At 43.3% G+C, this 21681-nt stretch overlaps 1 long non-coding RNA gene across 1 annotated transcript in view; it reads left to right on the top strand.

Annotated features, from left to right (window-relative positions):
• Window positions 1-14643: 14643 nt before the first annotated feature.
• LOC121470332 (uncharacterized) overlaps window positions 14644-21681 on the top strand; it is a 115151-nt gene continuing 108113 nt past the window's right edge. Inside the window, exon 1 of the long non-coding RNA XR_005981154.2 lies at window positions 14644-14973. This is a non-coding gene — a long non-coding RNA (uncharacterized lncRNA). The remainder of the gene's footprint in view (window positions 14974-21681) is intronic.

Genomic DNA, 21681 nt, shown 5'->3' with positions numbered 1-21681 from the left:
TTGTATCAAGACATAAGAAAAAGAAATTTTGTGCTCACATACAATAAATATTGCTTTATAAAAGACGGAAGGGATTGCATCTGTCATGGAGGAGTTACTTAGAATTTCCATCAGATGTCATCCTTTCTCATACCTAGTGCGATTCTTGGATCAGGTGGTGTCATGGCAGAGGGAGTCCCATGGGTCAGTGGAGTAAGGAGTCAGGAAATAAAACACCTTGCAAATTTGCACACTAATCAACTGCCCTTCTTTTAAGATGTTATGGAAGAAAGGAGACACAAAGCCGGCACATCTTGAGGTGGGAAAGAGAAGGAAAAAATGGACTGCCACCAAAAACCTTGTAAACTCTTCTCTAAAGTCTGTATGTCATTCCTGGTGAGATTAAGATGAAATAAATCTATCTCTGGCCATACGTGAAATACAAAATAATCCCAGGGTAATGCCATTTCTAGCCATCTAAATGCAAACGATATATAGAACAGATCAAATGAGACCAATGGGGCTGTGTAAATCATTAGAGATTTACTGTAGTAAGACCAAAATGATAAAAAAAGGTTATCCAAATAGGTGTACTGTGACATCAATGATCAAATATGATCAAATACAAAAATGGGTCTATATAACATGGAGTTTGGCTGCTTGCTTGCTTTACACTACCATGGATGATTTTGTCTTGCACAAAACCCCAAGATTATGTGTGTATGTTGCTTTTTATGAAAATTCCACTTAGAAGTGTTTGCTAAGGATTACCAGGTGATTTATAGATTTTTTTTAAAAAATCACAAACTGTTAGAGGAGCTAAGGAATTGTGTAGAATCACAGCTTAGAGCTGACTTTTCTAAGGGCTTTTTAATGGTCTGTGCCTCATAGTACTTATGTTCATCACCACATTGCCACACATACTAATAGTCTCTTGGATCCTTATAAAAAAGCTTCTAAGTATAACCTTTGCAGGAAGTGAGATAGACACGTCTGTGTATCTGTCTGTTTTATAATGGGAATGTTGCTGTAGCTGCGATGATATAAGAATATATTAGAGTTAAAACCACCCTTTTGTAGTTTAGGCTATTATATCATGGGAGAAGTGAGATTGTTGCTGAGATGAAATGGGAACTTACATTTAAGCCTCTGTTTTGGCTCATTAATAACTTGAGTTCAAAATGGTCTTTGGAGGCTGTATTTTTGTCTAATAATCTATATATGTTTCTTTAAACATCTAAGATGATCCCACGTCCAGACATTCCATTGGGCACATGGAGGGTTAAGTCAATTATTTGTAGTCTTGTCGTTTGGGAAAAATCTAGTGGCAAAGATAATTTCAGAATGATAATCATCCACTGTTTCAAAGTCATTGCTATTAGGGTCTGTAGGTACTGTCAGTTTGCTGGACTAAGATGCCTTGGTCTCTCTTCCTTTCTCACATCTCCTTGCTATTACAGGTTATTCTCCCTTTGTATGTATGAAGATGCACTTCATGTGCTCAACCTTCCCGTGTCTTTAATTAATACCAAAGCATTTTGTACTAGTCAGCTGGTTTGTTTATGTGGGACTTTTCCTGGTCATCTGCGGCCAGCTCCTTGGAAAAACAGATTGGTGATCTTTTAGTTCCTGAAGCAGCCAGGATTGACTGTTTTTATAATTTGTTTTTAACTGTCTAAACTTACTTGCAAAATTGTTGTGACAGTAGAGTGCTCTGGGAAAGTTTAATAGGTCTTGAAGAGATTACAATATTTCCATATTTACCCTTGGCTAGTTGTCTTCAAAACCTTCTGCAAATGATTGCTTTCAGCAAGTCCAGTGTGGTGGGACAACACATCTTCAGTCTCATCATCCCCATGGTCCTGTACCTACCCTGCTTTCTTCTCTGATATGGCTTTGTTCCTAGGTCATCCCATCCCTCCGCACCCTATCTGACGTGTATCCAAGCTCAAGGGTTATCTCTGCTTAGCAGCATTTTAAGATCTTCTGAAAGACAAGAAGGGGAAAAGCAGGCTTGCAGTCCCGCTGGGAGTTTGGGGAAACACGTTGTAGAGGAGGCTGGGTCCAAAAATATTCCCTCAGCTTTCCCCCCTGAAAATTAGACTAAAGAATTCCAGTACCCTCAGCTGGTCCTCATAGGACTAATGTCCCAGACCACGGGGGCTGTATCCAAAAACCACCATCTATTCTGGACAGAGACTGAAGCAGGACTTGTGTGAAAAAGCCCGATAGATTGTGGTGTATTTAAAGATTTTTATGACATAGACAGGAGCAATGCAAAAGTTACACAGCCTTTCTCAATTCCACCATTTCCTGACTTCAGATCACTTGACCTGTGCAGGTTTTATGTTCTCTCCATATACATTAGAGAGTGCAATAGGTGCTTATATTCTTGATTGATGTATAACTCATGAAAGTTTCCATTCCAGTATCAGTATTTATATACAGAGATAACTGTTGCTATGGCTATGTGATGTCCTGAAAATGCTTGGTCTTTTTTTTTTTTTCTTCTATTTATTTTTCAAACAGGGCTTGGTCAAGTAAAGTAAATATCTTGCCTTAATTTAATTTTTATGTTTGCTGTAAAACTTGCTAAAAAAAAAGAAAAAAAGAAACATTAGCATTTCACAGCAGAAACACAAAAATTTTACATTACCAGGCAAGTCGACTTTGGCATTTTTCCTTTCAGTCAGTTTATTTTTCTAATATAAAACTAATATGACATAATGTATAATCTAATTTGGAAATTACAGTTTACTTGGAAGGATTATGCTGCCAGCCAATACCAACAAAGAAAGAAATTATTCGAGAATGTTTCTTTCCTTCTTAGCGTGGTCGATAATTTATTTTTCCTTCAGAAGATTAGTTTTTTCTTTACGACATTTCCTGCTGGTGTGATTTGCATTAGGATTAAATAATATGTTCCATGCTTAACTTATGCACCAAAAAAAGTAAATTTTTCCTCAAATGAAAAAAAAAAGGTGCAAATTACTATCTTGTTATGGACTTCACTTTGCTTACTTCGCAGTGAAGAGTGTTGATCATTTTCAGATGGCTTGGCAGTAATTACTTTATTTGTCCTGACAGTGTTTACATGAAGGGGCAATTTGAAATGGGTAGATCTGTGTCTTTTATGAATAAAGGCCACTAGGATGGCTTAGGAGCAGGAGAAGTTGAAAAATAGGTAATCCAACTGTGGTAATTCCGACTAACACTGAATTACCGTGTTGACTCTCGTTTACCACAAAAGTTCAAGTGTTCATCCAACACGTTGTGTTACAGGGCTGTGGCATTTCTTCAGGAGCTTCCCACTCACAGCAACGTGCTGAGATTGTGTTAAGTTGTGTTAAATGTCTCTATATCTCCTGTGGATGCTTCAGAGGGAGCAGCTTTGTTAGCCTTGAGCATGTAAAGGAGCATTAGGAAAAAGTTCTACCAAGTTCTGCTGGAACAAGTTTGTGCCTTGCACAGGAACCAAAAGTGCAGCCTCTATGTTAAGCAGAGAAAATTAGACACAGTGGACCTATTTAATGACAAACTCATAGTCCTGAGCAAAATGTGCTATGGACTAAATAAGAGTGCTTCTAAAAAAAAAGAAATATGTACCTACTTCTGATTTCTACATTTCAATTACGGGTGAGATCCAACTGTAACATTATTAAGACTAATTTAAAGGGAAGCCTTCTACTGGATTTGGGTGGTATTGGAGTGGGAGTTGGAAAATCTGGACCCAGTTATGGCTCTGCCACAGACTTTTAATTTCAGCCTCTGGCAAGTCACTTATCCTTGGCATTCCTCAGTTTCCCATCTGTAAAAGCAGGGTCATGTCAATTCCCGCCATTATTTCTCTCTTGCCTGTTTAGTCTTGAGTTTCTTTAGGGTGGTTTCTTGCAGTGCATTTCTAGCTGTTTTTTATAAGTGTCCTGCACAATGAGACCTTAGTCTCAGTTGGGATCTCTACTGTAATACAGATAATATTATTGTTGACAGCTGTTGTTGTATCTGTGTAATGTAGTAGCATAAAGCAATAAAGCTTCCTCCCCTCCTGGTATTTAAAACTTAGAGAACACTTTTGTTGACTCTTCTTCTTGTTTGTTCTTCAGTAAAGTTAGCTCAAAGCTATTTTCTTGAAGGCTATCTGAGTACTCATGGTAGTAAACCAGGACTTTGAATGAACTCAGGGAACTGCCATCCTGCTGTAAAGATCTTCCTTGTGTTGGATTTCCTTATCTTGAAACCTTGAAGATATGCTGATATCATAGCAGGTCATCTAATGAGTAGGTAAATGGGATCATCATTTTAGACAGCTTTTTTGAGTTTTTAAAATGTTTTTTCCTGCTGTAAGTTGTTCTGTTCTTCTGAAGTTGAAAATGAAGCTGTGTGAATTTTTAGTTTGTTGCCTTATTCTAGTATGTAGTCTGTCTGTTTGTCCTCATTTCCACAGACCTGTTGGATTTGGTGGAAAAACTGACACCTAGCTGAAGGTCTTAAAAATAACCTTAAAAAAACTGCTTGCCAGATTCATGAAAACCTGAAGTTGGATGAAGGAAAGAGACTCTTAACTTCCCCTGCAAGACCTTCAGCTTGATCTCAGCCTGAGTACTAGACACTGGAGAATCTAAAGCACAAACATCTCAGGACAAAACATTTCATAGGCTCTGCCTCTCACAAAACATCCTAGCAGGGCAAGGTTTGCTGTAAGTGCAGCAAGACCTGGTGTATCTTCCCAAACACAGGATGGTTCTGACTGTGTTTATGGTGCCTTCTCTGTTTAACCCACCCTCTCTCCTCCTGCTCATCTGTCTTAGGATAGGTCACAGAGTGTTCAGGTAGCATCAGGACTTGGCTGTGACAGGCACCATGCAAACCTGCCCCCTCCCCAGAGGGGCTGGTGTGTAAATAGGTTTGCAGGAACCGCAAACCATCTTGGAATAACTTGAATTCCAGCCAGAATAAGCACAGAAAAAACCCTTTTGTTTGGACATAAATATCATCGACCTTCTACTGTGGTTGCTGGTGTCAAGTTTAGTGCCAAAGTCCAAGGGCAGTTGATATGGCAGCAGCAGACAGCGAAGTTCAGGGCAGGCTGTAAAGATCTGTGTGTTGCTGCTGCTGTTTCCAGCCCTCATTGCCAGACTTGAAGATAGAAAACAACACAGAGATAAGGCAAGTGATCTCATTTTTATTGAGTTTGGCCTTGAGGATTGTCCACTCCATAGCTTCACCTAAAAGTTGATCTTTGCAAGATTAATGAAGACTTAAAAAAGCTGTGACATGTATTTGGAAAATGAGTATGGACATGCTGGAACACCCTCCCAGTATATCCCACCGTAAAGGTTGCATATCAGGCTCCTTGTGTGGCATTTGAAGACTATAAACATGTTGCCATGATTTGCTATGTTTCCTGAGGGTTTACAAAAAAAAGTGGCCCTTTTAGGGGATTGCCATATTGAGATTGACAATTTGATGTAAACCACAGCCCAGCATCGAATGTTCTGTTTAATGCAATTCTGTGTTTGTCAGCTGTAACCAATTATGCTTTCATTGTGCTCGATGACACCGACGTGGCTCCTTTTCACCCAGTTGTTGCTAATACCATTTTATACACCTTCTATGGCCAAGCCCTGTTGGAAGCTGTGTTATATGCATAACCTGCTGCTCCTTTCCCCTTGTGCTGGCAAAGTGCGAGATACCCAGAGCAGCTTTGAGTTCTAGCGAGTCTTTTGTGTGGCTTGGAGAGTGGGGTCTTGAGGAAAGCACTGTGACCTGGTGCTGAGTAGCAATGGGATAATAATTTGTGGCTAGAAACTGCAGCTGAGCTGTTTCTGGAGGATGGTGCCTGTGTGTTCAGGCTGCTAATCCTGGTTTGTGACTGCAGTAGGAAGCTAAACTGGAAACAAGTCAAAGCTTTAATATCATCTGGTTTTCCCTGCAACCCATGAACACAAAGACTATGAAAACATTAATCCTCATGGTCCCCAGTGTAGTCCTGCATGGTTTTGCAGTGAAGTCTAGGACCTGAAAGGACCCTGGAGAGGCAGGCATGTGCATGCCTGTGGAGAGAGTTTTCTGGCACAGTGTTCCTATGGGATGAGTGTCTTTATACTCAGGGCTATTTTCTTGCTGTCCTTTTCCCCAAAAAAGGTACTTCGACCACAGCAAAAGTTCAATAGTTGGTATGGTTCATTTTAAATGGCTTGTTGTTTGTGAAGCTGTCAGTCAGGAATCGGGTGGCTGGCTCTGTGCAGGTCCATGTCTGTCAGAGTAGGACATGGGCCAGCTCTACACCATCAACACAATAACTCCCATTGCCCTTTGTTTGGAGTTGTGCAGCTTCTCTGGAGGTGGTGGGAGGATCTCCAGGTGTGAGGGCAGCTGTGTCCTGGGCATGCCTCCATAGAGCATCTCAGGATTTTGATCTTATACCCAGAGGTGGACACCCTGAATATTCATCTAATAAAGAATCTTGTCTCTGGCTGATGCTGCAAGTGGGTACAAACAGAAAAGGAAAGGTGCAGGGCAAGCATGCAGGACACTTCCAAATACACACTTTCACATCCCCCAACAACCTCCTGGATGAGGTGTGGTATAAGCTTTTTTAACAAACCTCAGGGTTTTTTCCCTTCAATTTTTTCCCCTTGAACTTCTGGTGGTCTCCATTTTCTGTTAATTGAACATCCTGGGATAGCGTGCCATAGCTTAACTCCAAGCTGCATTTGAACCATCCAACCTATTTCTTTGTGTTTGCTTTTAACCTACCACCTCTGAACCTTTGAAAGTTTAATTTGATGTTCTTTCTCTAAGAACTCAAATTCTGGTGTTGGAAGACATTGTGAACAACTACATCTTGCCCAAACCAGGATTTTGTACAAACAATTCATATTTCATTTTAGGTATCTTTTTTCCATCCAGAGGCCTTCTTAGTCATTCTTTGTGTCAAGACCATTGGCTATTTAGCTATCATCTTCTTGAGCAAAACAGACATCAGGACCTCAGATTGAGTCCCTGAGATTCAGAAGCTTTGCATGAAACAGCAAACTGTCCCACCCAAATGGGAATGTCCTGGTTGTCTCTCCTCTGTTTTCTTTTCCCAGTGTCAGCCAGCAGCCATGGTATAAACTTGATTGCATTGCAACCAGAGTTGGAATTACTCCACTTCTTGTAGGAGGTCTTGTTGCAGTTCCCCATTAATTCATAGTCTGTTTGAAAGTTTTATGAGGCAGTGTGTTTGGAGATGCTGCAATTGGAAAAGAGATATAATTTGGAAAGCTTTATTAATTTTTGACCTTCAGTTCTACCAGGAAGGTGAGTGTGGATTTCCCCAAGGAGCTTGGATGGGTGTCTTCACTCTGACATTGCTGCAGAGAGCCTGGGACTGTGAGGCAAAGCTGCTACCAGTCCACCCAAGTAATCCTTGGAAGAGCTGGGAAGAAACCAGGTTGCCTTCACACTGCAGCCAGGGCTTTGCTTATCCTTATAATAAATGAAAGCACTTCTTCATATTGTAAATAAATCATTAAATCCAAGCTTGGAGGGAGGAAGCAGAATAGCACTTTACAAAAGTGGTGTTGTTTCCTTTGGGAAACAGAGAAAACGACACCACTTTCCTCCTATCAGCTGGCTTCAAACCCAGGATTTAGTTGCAGCTCATTTAAAAACAGCGTCAGCCCTGCTGCAGTGCCATAAACTTTCAGAAAATTGGAAAGACCCCTCATAGTATGAGTGAGAATTTTTATATCTGCTGAGTTTACAGGAAACTCATGAGATGTCTGGATGTGTGACTCAACAATTGGTTTTAATTTAAATCACTTTCCCAGTAGAAAGTAATTTTTTAGCAAAGTAAATAGCAGGGGAAAAATTATATTTAAAATTTTCATTTTTCCCCCATGAGGCTTTGGTTTTAAAAAGCTGTAAAAACATCCTTTGCTTCCTTTGCTTTTGGCAAAAAAATGGCTGCTTTCTAGAATCATGACATAACATTTTGGCCAGTATGGCATAAAATTACAAAACTGTTAAAACTAAGAACAAATTTATTTTAATTCAGGCAAAAAACCCAAACAAAATCCCACCCATTTTCCCTTTCATCCACGTTTTTCATCATGGAAGATTCTTCAGCTGAGGCCCAGACCCACGTTGCTGTGGCATGGAGGTTCCCACTTTCCCATCATGGACTGTGCTCTTTGAGACATGCACTGCTGGCTGTGAAATGATATTTCAAAGCCATTAATACCAACAAATCAGGGCTGGCTCTGCACCCCAACAAATGAACCAGTTGTTTCAGCCAGGCTGTTCCCCAGAACAACAAGCAGCCCTGGATGATGGCAGGGCCTGGTAGGAGCATGGCCATGTCCTCCAGCACAGCCACCTCAGCTCTCTGGGCTCTTGGGCTCCTCAGCCTGGTTCTGCCTCTGCTCAGTAAAGGCACAGCCTCAAAGTTGTTAAATAGTAATAGTCATCTTTGGTCTTCTTTTCTCCTTTTATTTGCTGCTGAGTTTGGCTCCCTTCTCTCTGAGTAGCCCCAGTTTGATTTCTTGGCTTTGCACAGTGAATTAGCTCTTTGTTCTTTCAGGAGAAGAGATGGATGTCCAGGACTCACAGGGAGACCACCGTCTGACTTATGCTTTGCTGCTCCTTCCTTAGGGGTGGCCACTGCTTGTGGTCCCTTGTCAGTGTTTGGTGGGCACAAAGCACAGCTGTCTGTGTGATGTGGGGAAGGTCCTTCCCGTCACTCTGTGTGCCAGGAAAGAGAAGGTGGTCACAGCAAGGAGTGGGCTTCCCTGGAGCAAAGATACTTTGAAGTGGGGCATTTCCAGGTGATATTGGGAGAAGGACTGCTCTTCACAAAGGTTCAGCAGCTGGGAGGGAGGTGGGTGCTGAACTGCTGTGGCTGGAGGGAGATTCGGTGCTTTCAACTCCCATTTGAACCTCTTGTAACCTTCACAGAGCTCCTCACCTAGGAGAGCACAGTCCCTGAAAAGAGAAGCAGTAAATGCATCAAAGGTGCTGAGGGGCTCAGCCTAGATAGGTGAGGTTTTATGCCCCCTCTCTGGGCACTTAGGCTCATGCAGTTCTTCAGGGAGTCTCAAGTGAAAGAAATCTGTTTAAGAGAGCACCATCTCCTGCTTTTTGCCGCCCAAATATCCTGGTGAGGAGGTGTCTAAGACTGACCCTTATCTCCAACCAGAGTGCCTGGCCCTAGCAGGTGCTGCAGGCCAGGTGAGATGTGACTGGGTGAGACCTCTGCCCTGTGGAGGCATCTTGAGGGGCTTATGGTGCTCAGGCTGGAGGTTCCCCTGGTATGGGATGAGAGCATGCTCCTCCTCATCTCTCCATGTCACTGTGTGCCATCAGCCAGCCAGGCTCTGCTGTTCCCCTCAGCCAGCTGTCACAGGATTTCCAAGTGTTTTTAAGGGAAAAAGGAAGGAACTGTGCATGGAGTTTTACCAAGTGTGACCTGTAACAGACCATTAGCTGAAAGCTAATTTTCCAGATAATGGGTGTTGCTTTAAAGATTATTGCTGGAATCTCACACGTGCCCATAAAAAACATCAAGATTACACTTGATGATGATAATGCTTTGTCTCTCTGAGAGTGCCCTTCATCTCATTTCTACTAGAGCTCTTCAAATGCTCGTTTAAGCTTTGTACAATCCTGTGAAGCAGATTTTTTTCTCTTTAAACAGCAGATTGACCCAAACTGAGGCATTTTGAAGTATGGACAGTTATTCTCAAGACCTGTAAGCAAGCTTGTGGCAGAGTTGGGAGATGAACTACCCTTTCTTCCACCCTCACCTGTTAAGAGTGCCAGTACAGCCTTTGGATGGTGTCATCTGTAGGAGAAAGGCACTTGGTTGTCCCCCATAAAGAAGTCCTGTGGTTCTGTCCTGTCGTGGTTTATATTTCTCTTCTCCCCTTTCCCACCTACTTCTTTATTCCTCTCTTACTATCTTGAAAGAAAACAGCACATAGGTAGCTGGTTATCCCACTGGGAAAGGAAATCTTGCTCTCTGGAGTGCAGCAGAGGGGATGGGCAGCTTGGATCGTAACTGGAGAGTCAGGGGAGAAAACCTTTCTGTTGGGAAGGTGAGTGGAACTATGGCTTCTATTATCATAGGAGGATTCTGAAAGCAGATCTGTCAAGGTATCTGTCACGTGCTGTTTGCCTGCATTCAGAGGGATGAACCAGAAAATCTTGCAAAATACTGTATTTTTTGCAGCTCTGTTTGCACATTTCCAGAAGTGACCAGGTACGACCATATGGGGGAAGTGAGGCTGTATAAAATATTACCTCTCTCCTCTGCCAGCAGGGGATGCATTTAGAGGCTGATAGCCTGTTTTCCAAGTGGAGGGAAAAAAATTGATACAGGAGTTTCTAGGGGACCTTTGCTTATTTGATAAGCCACAAAGCAACTGAACATAGAAGTGATGGAAACCAGCAGTCAGGGAGAAAAACCAGCAACAAAGAACAAACTTCCTCCAAAATCTTAGCTTGGTTTGAAGTTCTGGCTCCTAGGAAGTGGCTCTGCCCTGAGAGGCATGGTAGGGTGGTAGGGATTCATGGGCTTCTCTCCCAGTCTCTGCCCTCCCTGCATGGGGTAAACATCTCTCAGGAGGGAAATGCTTGGTTATTTGTTTGCCTAATTGGAATTGCTCTGAACCACCAGGTTATAGGGACATTCAACTAAAATGGCTGGGTTCATCTGAAATAAACTCATATTGCCTATGAAAATGGTGGGGTTCTTTTCTCACCCTGGGTCCTCTGCCTTTTATATGGAATCTTCTGTTATCCAGGTCAGGAAGCTGAGCCAGCTAAAAACAAATCCCACAGAAAAGAAAAGCTAGCTTGAAGTGTCTTCAATTCTTGTAGCATCCCATCTTCTGTCTGGCTTCTGTTTTCTTCCAGCACTCCTGTCTGGGCTCCAGTGCTCAAAGCCAGGTATTTGAGCAAAACACAGCTCTGGTGTGCTCATGAAGACCCCAAAGCATCAGGCCAGAAAAATACTACCTTTTCCACCTTCCCATCATCTTCTCAGCACTGTGAATCTTGGCTGGCAAAAGGATTTAAGTGGCATGATCCCTGCTCAGAGCTTGGATGGCTGGGCTGAAATGTCCATATTTACCTAACACACTGGGCTTTCTGATCCCTATTCCAACAATTTAATCACTGGGCTACATTTAACACAGTTTTGGCCCAGCCTCACACAGCTTAAATCCCATCTGAATCCTTCTGCCAGCTGGTGTGACCCCTCTGAAGAACCAGAAGCAGCCCATGTGAAACCTCAAGGTGCAGGAAAATCAGTAGAGTTTAGGCTTTATCAATCCAGACCATTTATTCTTAGCCAAACAGACAGGGGAAAACAGGAAAAAAAAAAAAAAAAAAAGACTGATTGCACCTACAACTCCTCAGTGACTTGTAAGAGGAGATGGAAAAGCTCCAGCTCTGCTTTCAGATTGGCTTCACCCCATTCCTGCTCAGGCTTGGGACTTTGGTAGCAAAGGGGTGACATTGTTCTTTGAGCAATTTCCAGCGTGCCTGGGGCCTGGGTTGGTTTGTTCATAGCAGGGTAAATGTCTGCTTGATACAACTAAAATGTCCCATGCTGGCTATTAGTAATTTGAGCTGATGGCCTGGAAAAATCCACTCCAAGTGACTGGGCATGGCCATAACACAAAAACTTAGGTGACTGGGTTGGCTGGGACACTCTTGCCATCAGCACCTTGTCCTCACCATTCTAGCACAATCAGCATTTTGTTCTGGTTTCCTTCTCAAAGCAGCCTTTGAAAAGCCTATCCTGTGGCAGGCAGCGTCGTGAAACATTCTTCTTGTCCTTTGGCAAATGCAGTTTGGGTTTGAGTTCTGCCTTAGCTTTACAGAGCCTCACCTCGTACAAGTAAATGTTGGGCAAGTGCAGTTTGTGGAACTCATGAATAAATGTGACCTCATCCTCACTCTCTGCTTTTAAACTTTGTACAGCAGGAGGCAGAAATGTGTGTGTAATACGCTCTTATGAGCATAAATAATAGACATGAAGGAATCTGTTACATTTTTGCTGTATTTTGGTGGCCTATAGGGCTTGAATAAGCATTGATTTCCTTTTTCCTTGTTTTCTGTTCCATCTCCTAGCAGTGGTTATATTCTTGGGAAAGTGTTTTCCATTTCCTTGATGTCTTTTATCACCCACAGTGCACATGTAAGCAAAATAGTACTAATCGGAGGAATAACCAGAGAATAGTGTAAGCCAGGCAACTGAGAAGAAACTCTGCTTATTTGTCAAAGGAGTCACTTCTGTGCCTGTAAAGCTGGAGCACTGTTGGAGACCGTCTGAAAATAATACACGTTAATGAAGCACGGAAATACATGGCAAAGTCTGCGTTTCTCTGCAGCACCTGTGATCTATAGAGTGCATAGAACAATCTTTGTTAGCCTCTTAAAACAAACTCCTTATTTGAGAGAAACTCTTCTTTGTTTTTACTAGGTGAGATAAATGCGTTTCTTGTTCAGACACATGGTAGAAATGATTCTTAGCAATCTTTTCCCCCCTTTTTTTTTCTAAAAATAAGCTGTGACGCTCAAATCATCTGCCCCCAATTTACTCCTGTGTGACCCTAAGACCCTGATCTGTCAGATCTGTCCACATCTGTGCCCACCACTGAAGAATGTGGCAGATTCAACACAACATATGGCTGAAGCAGTGCATATGATATTCATGGGAAATGAAAGAAGCATCACCATTTCCTTCGTACCAAACACCTCCTTGAGCTATTTGTGCCCTGCACTCTCCGAGATTCCAGGGTTTCGCTCTGCCGTGAATTACACTCAGCAATTGAAATTTCACTGCAACTGTTTGCAGATGCCTTTCTAGGGATTTCTTTAAGACATACTAGTGGCTGAGTTTTCCTAGCAAATAAATGAGCTTAGAAACAAGGCATGTTTTCAAGCCGTGACACCATTCCGAGGATGTGGCAAGACCCTTCTGGTTAGGGAATTCATTTTGCATGCTATGAGGTTTAACTTATTTCCCTTTAAATCCTCACTCTCTCTCTCCACTTCTTTGGATGAAGGGTGGGAAATCCTAGAGACTCAGGCTTTTGCAAAGCTATAGTTCAAGCCAGGATTGAAAAATAACTTAGTGTTGTGTGTTTCAAGCCCAGGGTTACCTGACCCTCAACACCAGCTGTGATTTTCAGAGTTTGGCATCACAAAAATGTCAACAGACTTTGAAACTTGTCAGGGCTACTCTGCTCCCCAGAGTTACCCTGTTAGGATATCTGAGCACAGCAGAAGCTGTGCCAGCCTTAGGCTAGCACTGTTTGGGCTGAGCTCTATGGCAGGGCAGTGCATTGTCACACCTTCCCACCCACTGCTGAGCCAGGTAATTGCTGCAGGGTCTGAGCCCACCTCAGACACAAGCCAGATCACAGCCCCAGCCTCTGTACAAAGAGCCAAGGGCAACTCATTTTGGCTCTTGCTCCTCTCCTTTGAAGGACACCCACACTGCTGTTTATTGTCATTCCATTGACACATGGTAGTCTGTTAAAATGCAGGAATTCAAATGTGTTTTTAAACAAGGCTCAAGGAAGATGTTTGCCAGTTTCCCAAGGAGAGCTGTCATAGTATAGTGTAACTGTATCCACACTAAGGATTGGCACAAGTGGAAAGGTGATGGTTAAAAACCCCTTTACCTCCGATGGAAATCAGTTTATGCTACAGAAGTTGTGTAGCCTAAACTCTATGAGAAATGGTCATGAGCCATCAACTCTATAATCCCAGGACAAAGAATTGTTTTGCACTTTTCTTAGGTAAATTTGGTGATTCATGGTTCTCATTTATTTTCCCAGTGGGAAAAAAGCCTTACAACAGATGCCTTAATATAGAAAAGCATGACTTAACAATTTATTTTTTCTTTTTTTTTTTTTTTTTTTTTTTTTCTTTTTTTTTTCTTTTAGTAAATTAGGAGAAAGTGCTGCCAGGAGAAGTGGAATGAAACAGCATCAAATCATTTTTCAGTTCTGCAGGCAGCCTCTTACTCAGGAAGAATGCTAATTGCTGCTTAATTGTTCACAAAACAAATGTTTTTGTGGATTTTTAGGTGGGAGGGAGTCTGAGAGTGTTACTCTTTCAGTCTCTTGTGGAATGGGAAGAGCTCATGGGGACACTTGTGTCCTGTGAGACACACGAATGTGTCTAGTGTTGGAGCGTGCAAACTGATGGTGTTTGACAGATAAAAGCAGACTCAGCCTGTGAGGTGGATGATTTGCACAATTCAAGTCTGAATGTAGGTCTGGCTCTGGAAGTTTTGCATGGCTGACACCAATCCTGAGCAGAGAAATCTGTGTCTGCTCCCAAGCAGGGCATCTCCACCCACGAGTGAGGGCTGTGACCATGTGCAGTTCCCAAGGCTAGTCCCCTCCCAGGAGGGCCTTGCATGGATGTTCTAAGGAAGGCTCAGATGCATCTCCCTGCCTCTCTCTTCCTCAGATGAGATGGGCCCCTGGGCACAGGCTTACAGTGCCCCAGTCCTCGCTGCTTTGTTTGTACACTGCTCTCAGGGCAGAGATAATGGGACTGATCCAAAGCCAGCACCAAAGCAATCACAAGTCTTTGTCTTCAGTGGGGTTTGGATCAAGCCCAAAGCTCATAAGCAGTTTTCCACCAAGAGTTCCCGGCACTTATGTCAGTCACTGGCAACAAGGGAAGGGATAAATCCAGCATGGGCTGCTTCAGATGCCAGGCACATTCTGCGTGTGTGTGTGTGTCACAGGGGTGGATATAAACTCACACAGTCCGGCTGGGCTCCTGCTAAACTGCATGACAGCTTGCAAAGGGCAGGCAGCTACAGGGCTGCTTCCAGGACCGACCTCAAAAGATTTCAGTCTGAAAAGAGCTGGGATGTTCTGTGCAGTGCCCAAGAAAACCTTTTTCAGGAGCAGCTGCCTGGGCACGGGGAAGGAGCTAGGATTTCCTCAGCATCCCACAAGGCAAGGCAGGGGGAAGGTAAGCATGGGGGAGATGCTTCTGCTCCCACGGGGCTCCCTGTGCTCCCCCAAACCTGTTTGTTTTCTCTCCAGAGCATTACAGCTGCTCTTGGCCTGAGGGTGGCTGGTCAGTGGGGGGCACATGAGCTCGCCCACACCAGTGGGAGTCTCTCGACAGCCTCTGGTAGCCTTTGGATGCCATCCCGGGTGTGTTTTAGGACTGGGTGTTCATTTAACATGAACCTTAGCCAGCCCCAACTGTGTGCGGGAGGAAGAGCCACGGGGGGACATGAGGAGGGAGAGGGGGAGGTGTTTTTCTTAGGAGAAAGGCAAGCAGAAATAGACACCCCTTGTCATTTTTTTTGGCAGGAGAGGGGAGTTTTGGGAGGGCTGGAGGTCAGAGAAGCTAGATCTTCGCCTGGGTCTCTATTCGTTTTTTTGGCAACCCAATTGTTTTAATCCCCTCCTTTTCATAGGGGATAGGGGAGCCCTCCTGCCCCCTTCCTGTGCTGGGAGCAGGGCAGGAGCTCCTTTGTCACCTGTGGAGCCGTTTTCAGAGCAAGGTGCGGGCAGCTGGGATTTCCTGATGCGAAATGCAGCAGGAAAGCTGGGCTCTCCAGGCCAAGGAATTAATGACACTGTTAGGGGGGAATTTGAGTTTCCACATCACTAAGTAAAGGAACTGGATACCCGAGGCAATAGACCAAAGTCAAGCTATAAAGTAATTACATTTCTCCCTGCGTTTCATGTGTTTGTTTAATTTTAGTGTTTAAAGGGAAAGGTTTCCTGAAAGCACTGTGCCAGCAACTCTAAAAAATAATTGTGTGTCTTTCTTTAACATATATTCTGGCAGGAATGTCCTGCCTGAATTTTTTTGGCAGAGGCTTTTTCTTTATCATTAGTCTTTTGACTATGGTTTTAAGTTAGACTTGAGGTTTGTGAGATGGCAAAAAAAAAAAACATTTCTGGGTTGTCACCTCCATCTCTCACCCTTTACCTGTAGGATTCTGGGGAACTTTGCTATCCTGTGCTGTGTTAATTCCAGTTCCTCCATAGAGGAGGTTGTACAGCCATCTTTTGGCATTGCTGCCTGCCTGGCTGGATTGAGGTGTGAAGAACTGCAGACCTTTAAAACAAATCTTGTGAAGACACCAAGCCAGCACTTTGCTCTACACTCTGACCCTGTTTCTGAGTTGAGCCAGTTCTGCACCTGCAGCTGGCTCAGGATGCTGTGGGATGGTCCCTCCTGCAGCCCCTTTCTGTGCCTGAAAACACAGTGCTGAGTGTGAAGTGGGGGTATCCCAAATCTCACACAGGGGTCCCTTGAAAGGAAGGAGAGGTTTTCTCTAGGACTTGCATATTTTTATGAATTACTTTTCAGTTTTAATAGTCTCTGCGGGGCTGTAGTGCCAGGAGAGCAACCACTCTGCAGGACCTCATCTTGCCAAAGCAACACCTTTGTAAGGGCATTTTGCAGTCACATAACTTTCTGCCTTGCCTTGCTGAAGCAGACCTGGCTGTGGTTCATGTGCCATTTCTGGGAGTTCTTATCTGTTAAATATTTAATAAATCCTGTCCCTCTGTCTTTTGGCAGAGCTGCTCTTCACAGGGTCATGACAACCACAGCTAGACTTGGAAACATCAGGTGAACCACCCCAAATTGCCATTTGGCACCTGTGAAAGAAACCCCAGCCCCTGGCAGAAGGAAGGGAATGTGCCTGGAGCTGGGGACAGAGCAGGTTGTCTCTCACCCTGTCATAATGAGAGGCATGTCATCCCCATAGCTTGCAAGGCGAGCAATTCCTGGTCTCATATGCAAAACCACTCCTAAATCCCAACTGGTGGAATTGCACTGACATGCTGTGCATGTTAACACATCCTTCAGTCAACTGGGTAGGCACAAAACAGAGGTCAATAAATGGGGAAAATAAAAGGAATATGGTAGAATGTGCTCTTATGTTCGTGCAAGAGTCACTTGTTTTGGGATTCGGTTTTTTTAGATTAGACGTATGTTTTATTTGGTGCAACAGAGAAACAGGAGAAAGCATATTCAGGCATATAAAGAAATGGAACCATTTCAAAAGCACGTGGCTGAGTGGAAGGACATGGAAAAATGGCACAGCTGTTTTTATACACTCACTGTGTAAGCTGAAGATGTGAGCGACTGTGCAGAGCCCTGTGCAGTGTGAGATCTAGCCCAAGCCTTATTTACAGTAGCCTAATTTGTACTTTAGGAGAGAGAACTTTTTTATTTCATGGTGAATTCAGTATGAGTAGAAAGGTTCACCCCAGCATCTCTAAAGATGGAAATTCAGTATTCCTAGAGCTGCATGGTTAGTTGGAGTTGTTTGGGGATATAAGGAAGCTGCTTAATTAATGCAATTGAAATAATTTGCTAAGATTTAAAGCCAGTCACTTCTCACAGCTAAACCCACACACCAACAGCTATGTAGAATCTCTCTGCATCTGAGAGATGTGTAAAGGTCCCATTCAAGAATGAGATGTGATCATCCAAAACAGGAACAGAAGTGCTTTGTAATGCCAAGTTTGCTGTCATGCCTGCTTTTGTGTAGAATGCAGATCATCTTAAAGTGTTCTTGAGATAAGTGGGATAGACTGAACTAGAGTGTATTGCTAAAGGTATATCTTTGTATTTCTGGAGTAGCTGCAGATTTAGATGTTAAACCTTATCCATAATATGTTTGAGTATTCTGCACTGTGCTAGTTTTCCCCCACAAAGCTACTCAGTCTGTTCTGTTGGAAAGTCTGTGGTGTAGTTGTTTTTCTGTGATTATTCAGTAGAAGTTGGCTCCACTGTCATCCCTGGTTTGATAAGGTTAGTGAAAAACAGTTTTCTGAAGCTGTTGAGAGGATGTAATAACATTTTGATGCCTGTCATATTTTAAGATTTGCAGTTCCCTTCAATCATGTGTTCATTTGTGGCTCCTGCCTGCAGACACAAAACAGGTGTCCTGTGCAGTTACAAACCTGTCTCCTTTGAGAAGTTTTGGCACAAGGACCATACACAATATAACACATGGGCCTTTCATGATAGGGAAGAACTAGGCAGAGCTAGGAAAAAAACTTGCTGCAGTCATTCTTTAACAGCACTGGCAGGGAATTCATGTAGTTTCCCCTTAATTGGTATGATGTACCCAAAAAGAATCCTCCCTTTTTTCAATAAAGGCTTTCTCCTTTTTGTTTCCCCTTCCGCTTGGTCAATTATCACTTCTTGAAATTTAAGATAATTCCTGATCTCTTGTCTAGACAGTGGGTTTTAATTTTCTGATGTGTAAGGAGTTTTCTGGCCCTCATGCTGTTTTTCCTGCAGTCACAAACTTTATTGTAGTGGTAGGGGAGGTGCATTGATTTGCAGCCAAATTCTCGGAGGCTCTATCTGTGCTGGGTGACGCTGCAGGGAGCATGGGGGTTGTGTCAAATACATCCCCAAACCAGAGCAGCCAAGGTGGGACTATTTCAGGGAAGGCAGTGGCTGCTCCTCCCTTGCAGGTAGGAGAGTCTTTGCATGACCCTTGGTGATGGCACCAAATTGTGATTCCCAAGAGCTAAGGGTTGGTCATCCCAGATCCAGGCTGTGACAAAGAGCTCAGCTGCCTCTCTGCTGAGTAGAAAAACTGCCCTGATGGAGAGGTGCCAGACCCAGCTGACAATAATAGTCCTCCAGCATCCTTCAGCAATTGCACATGATGCAATTTGTGCTTAGACTTCAGTATTTACTGGGTGCAGGTAGAGCTGTCCTCTCCAAATGTGTCCTATCGTATCCTGAACATATTTATCCTCCCAGCCCCAGTGCATGCTTAAGAATGGGTACTGACACATTACAAAATGTCAGCGATGCCCATGACTTCAGCAGGAATTTCTCCAACTGGGATTTCTTTTCTGAAAGTCTCAGCCTCTGAGGTGTGTAATGCAGTGGGTAAATAGAGATTTCAGCAACAGAAAGTTAGAAATTCTGCTGCTCAAGGTTGCAAGGAACAGTGATTCTTAAGGGTTAAAAACTTCCTAGATATTGTATAGTTAAAATCACATGAATATTTATGTTATACCCATGATTTTGTGGGGAAATGATTTCCAGCCAGAGGGTCTCTGGATAGCAGCTGTGTGAGAGTTTCAAGAGCAGACTTTGATTTACTGCTGCAGTTCACTACACCTCATGCATACCATCAGCATACTCAAAATTATGGTGTTTTCTAATCTGACTATCTCTGCCCTCATTACATCTTCCTGCCATTCTTTTTAGCCTGTCAGCTGTTTCAGTGGGTGTTTGGTGGAGCAGTGAGATGCTTTGCTGATTTTTGGTTTCCTGGTCTGTTTGGTAGAGTGCTTGGGGTAATCTAGAAATGATAACAGGCACAAGATGTTTTACATGAGAAATTAAAGCTGAAGTTCAAAAGCCTTGAAACATGAGAATTAAGGCCTTATCTGTGGTCTTTATCACCTTCTTTGTGTTTATGTTTTATCCATCCTTTTATTATATATCTTTGCCAGACTATCCTGCCTCATTTTTCTGCCTCATCCCAATTCCCTGATGTCATATCAAGCATCCCTATGGGATCCATCTCTCCCCTCAGGTGTTTGTTCCTGGCTTCTCCCTGGCCCTTGCCCCATTGCTCCTGCTTTGCAGTTCTGTTGCTTTCCTCTTTGCTTGATTTGGGCAGTGAGGGACTTGGTGGGAGTCCAGGCAGGGCCTGAGATGACATGGATGGTTTTTTAGCTCTCTCTTCTGATGCCTGGAGCCACAGTCATGTCCAGCAGCCAGGAAGGGAATTATAGCAAGGAAAGTCCTGAGCAATCCCCAGGAGAAGCAAGCCCTAGAAGCCCCAAAATGGAGTGAGATCAAGGCAGACAGAATCTGTAGAGGTTTTTCTCCCAAAGGCTAATAAATCTTCAGTGGGACGTATTCAAAGCCTTTGCACTTTGTCAAATTTGGATGTAAAAGGCACATCCCTGTTCCCAGGGTGACACCAAATTTCCAGACTCCTTTCCAGAAGATGGAGGCGTGAGAGCAACTCCAAAAAAATAATGGTTAGATTTTTTTATATCGACTAAACACTTTTCTCTAATCTTGTGTTGGAAAACTGCCAGGCTTCCCCCTCTCCCACCCTCCTTGATTTCCTAGAAGACTCTGCTGGAGGCAGACACCTGGCAAAGGATAATTTCAGCCCCAGAAGTTTTAATGTGGTGAAATGGGGGCTTCTGATGGCACATGGTATCTTGACTAACACGCTTCTGACATCTCCCACTGGCTCAAACTCAGGGTCTCGTGCTAGAAAATTCGTTCCTTGTCACTTTGAGCAGGGTAAATGGGAGATGTAAAAGCACTTTGCAGTGTTCAGGGAGTATCAGGCATGAGTGCAAATGGAAAGACCATGGCAAGTGCTCCCTGCCTGTGCTTCAAGGTAACCCCTGCCAGCGTGCGCCGCCTCCTTGCAAATGCCATACAGCGTTTTTCACTCTCTGCTGGAGGAAAAAGCTGCCCTAAGAAAAGCAGAATGAGGGCTGATGTTTTGAAAGGTGTCCAAGAGTAACAAAACTCAACTCTCCAGGGCTGAGTTTTGCCTCTTGTGTTTCTCAACTAGGGTGGTTGAATGTGTTACAGACCTATCAGAAATTTTGCTACAAATGCACAAATATTAATCTACAGCCATTTCCTTTGCTTTCTTAAACATGAATGAGGATTTTTGTCTCTTTCTCCCTCCATAAATTGTTCATGGTCAGAGGGGGCATGTTCCGTGTCAAAGTCTTGACCGCCAGGATCAAACAAAAAACCCTTGTGAACTCAGAAGTGGAGACAAATAAATGACTATTACTTTTTTTTTTTCCCTTTTGCCTGGAGTTAAACCTTTTCTCTGTCAACAATATTGACTTTGTTCACTTGGAAGGAAGCAGAGTGAGAGAGAGAGAGAGAGGGAGATTTCTCTAGATGCTGCACAGAAAAAAAACATTTTGGAAGGAGGAATGAAAAAAGACAGAGGTTACAGGAAATGGTAGACATTTTTTGTTGAATTAAACCATTAGGAGTGACCCAAAAACCAATGGGAAAGAAAGGAAACAACTGGATACATTTAGGTCACAAGAACCAGCCAAACGGGGAGCTGAAACCAATTATCATAAATGAATGTTTCTCTTTTATTCATGACCACCGTGTATGCTCCCATGATGCTCTTTGTCTTATTATGAAAACAGATGAAACTATTTCGTTTTGTTCTTATACTTATTAGCTAATGCAACTTTTGGGCAATTTATCAAACACTAACACATGTTGTGATTAATAAGCTCAGAGAATTAATCACAGCTAAAGCCCCTTAAAAAACAGAGGATGTCGGGTTCCTCTTAAATATATGTTTGTGCAGGATTATGTAACTTAAGCAGTGACATCTAGTTTTGATGCATATTCATGCATTTTACACGCGGAAAGATCCCTGAAACCATATGTTCAGGCAAGCTATAATTACAGTGACTTCCATTTCTGTGGGACTTTGCCCAGCAGCATGGCAGAGCAAGCCCTGCTTGCCCTAGACGTGGGTGCTGGGGGTTGTCCACAGAGCCCACCCCCTGCCTGCCATCAGGAGAGGGGAGCAGCATTTTGGGCTTGGACTGTCACTGCTGGGCTTCAAAGGGGAGATGTCACAGTTGCTGTAGATCACAGAAAAAAACCCATCTGCTCTTTCTTAGATTCTTTCCCAGAGGTCTTGCTGCCCCCTTG

The sequence above is a fragment of the Taeniopygia guttata genome, chromosome 8 (genome assembly GCF_048771995.1).
Source record: "Taeniopygia guttata chromosome 8, bTaeGut7.mat, whole genome shotgun sequence".
Classification (NCBI taxonomy): Eukaryota; Metazoa; Chordata; class Aves; order Passeriformes; family Estrildidae; genus Taeniopygia; species Taeniopygia guttata.
This window is presented reverse-complemented; position numbering and strand designations above follow the sequence as displayed.